The sequence below is a fragment of the Diabrotica virgifera genome, chromosome 4, assembly GCF_917563875.1.
Source record: "Diabrotica virgifera virgifera chromosome 4, PGI_DIABVI_V3a".
NCBI lineage: Eukaryota > Metazoa > Arthropoda > Insecta > Coleoptera > Chrysomelidae > Diabrotica > Diabrotica virgifera.
Genome location: NC_065446.1, coordinates 36,421,393 through 36,424,004, shown reverse-complemented (window position 1 = coordinate 36,424,004; position 2,612 = coordinate 36,421,393).

Sequence of the window (2,612 nt, the reverse complement as noted above, 5' to 3'; positions counted from 1 at the left end):
TGACACTTTTTATGATTTTCATCTTTATTTTCCATCTTCCATTTTTATTTCCATTTTTATGATCCATGATTAAATTGAAGAGCATAGGGCTCAATTAGCATTATTACGCTGCATATGCCTATAGATTCTGTAAGTTGTCCATCTAGCATATTTGTTGAATTCTGATGATTATTTACAAGACGCAAACATCCTAAAGGAGTGGAAACTAGATTCATCGTTTCCATGCATAAAATTGAAAATAAAATGTGTTGAGAAAATTATAGTGATATTAGTTTACGTGCTCGGTAGGTTAACTGGACAAAAAATACTATTGCACATAACAGAATCACATTTAATATTAATCTACCTTGTCAGAAGGTCTAAGTACGATAGCCTGTCAGTAAGCTATAGTTACGGCATGTACCTAATGAAGACAAAAATATTTCGGCAATGACATGTTTATATTCTTGATTAGTAATTTAAATATTTTCTTAAATGGTTTCTTGAATTGAGACATAAAGAAGGAACAAATTGAACAAAATCTAATTGTAGTTGAATGAAGAAATTATTACACGATATATTCATTTATTGTCCACGTGTATAACATATAAAACTAATTATTAACTCCATATAATAAAATTGGCAATTACCGATTATTATTTACAGAAATAAAATATTATTTAAACAAATTTTTATGAGCTTAAAAATAATAATAGCACTTAATTGATTCTTTAATCAATCTTTTAAAAGCGTCAAATAATACAGATGGTCCATACAAAAATAATTCGGCATCCAGTAAACTTAACAGTAAGTAATTTTTTTTGTTATTTTTTTTTTATTTAATGTAATTCAATTTTTTGGAATCGTTCAATCTGCAGTTCCTTAGTTTCTAGGATATACAGGCACAGAGTGTTTCATTAATAATAATTGGAAATATTTTAACTGTAGATTGCGGAGCTCAAAATATTAAGATTTAACCCAAATTACGTAAATAAAATATGGCTCCTTTGTGAATTCTGTTTTATATACAATTTTAAAAATTATGTGTACCCAGAGCCCCCGCTACCATATGTGCAAAGTGTGCAACGCACACGGGCGCCATCCTTTAGGGGCGCCAAAACCCGGGGTCAAAAATTGCAAAAAAAGCAAAGTAACAAAAAAACAAAAATTAATTTTAAAATAAAAGTTGAGAAATTAAATAGGATTCAGTTTCAACACACACGAAATTTTATTAGTATATCATCAAGTTACTGCCGATTCCCAGTTGCGAGAACATGTCAGAAGTCGGGCATTTTATTTTGTTATGCTTTTATTCTGTTTGTTTCATTTTGATATTTTAGCCTACTAATAATAGTCCATTTACTCACGGCTTTTGTTGTAAATTTTAAAGAACCGCTTATATTGACATAAAATTTGTCATAAGTACACATAGCTAATAAGAAAAGAAGTGATACCTACTTACTGTGCCAATGGGGTAATCTCGGGGGTAAGAAATCATTCGTTCAAAATAAGTCTGGAATTGGATAAACTGACTAATTCTAAGCAACTTTTGTTGTATATATATTATCACTAAGTCAATTCTTTTCGAGTTATTTGCGAGTGAGTATGTTCATTTTTCAACAAAAAAACCCGTTTTTAGACGGTTTTTCGCAATTAAAAAATAATTATTTTATCGAAAAAATTATCTTAGCAAAAATATAGCTTACAAGAAAGTGAGAAAAAATAATTTATATGCAAAACCCAGTAGAAGCAGAGTTGTAGCTAATGAAAAGTAGGTTCTTATTCGTCAAATTCCAAATCGAATATTTCAACGTGAAATAACCAAAAAATTAAGCACTTTTGGGGGAAAACTCATTACACTTCTTTAAAATGTTTAAGAAAAACTTTATTTATATTATCTGTAAGTTTCATCGGTTTAAAGTGCTCATTTTTGAAAAATTTTGGTTTTAAAGTAATTGTTTTTCAACCTTGAAAAAATGTCTTTTTCCAAATAATTTTAAAATTAATTAGTGATACCAAAAATCTTAAGCAGTAAAAAATGTAGATTTTGCTTTTCTGAATATTTTGAATGTTTTGTTTTCCTGTAAGACAAAAATTGGAAGATACGGCTGTTCAAATTTTGCATACACTCATGATTAGTGACTCGTTCAGCCCTTTCGCCCATTTAACTAGGTACAGCCTTTTCAAAAATAAGCACTTTGAACCGATGGAACTTCAGATCATATAAACAATACCTAAGTAAAGTAACTTGTGGTGAAGCGGTAACGATTAGTTTCATTTGGGATGCTAATTAGGGGGTGGTTTTCATGATTTTTTTACCAAAAAAAGGGTCCAACATTATTTTTAACTTACTTACTTTTGATGTTAAAAAAAATATAAATTCTTTTAAACACTTTAAAGTTGTAATGAGTTTTCCCTGATAAGTGCTTGATTTTTTGGTTATTTCACGTTAAAATATTTAATTTGTAATTTGACGAATAAGAACCTCCTTTTCATCAGCTACAACCCTGCTTCTACTGGGTCTGCAGACTTCATTTTTTTTTTCACTTTTTTATAAGCTATATTTTTTTGATAAAATACTAACTTATTGAGTTATTTGTGAAAATTTGTCTAAAAACTTATTTTTTTTTTTT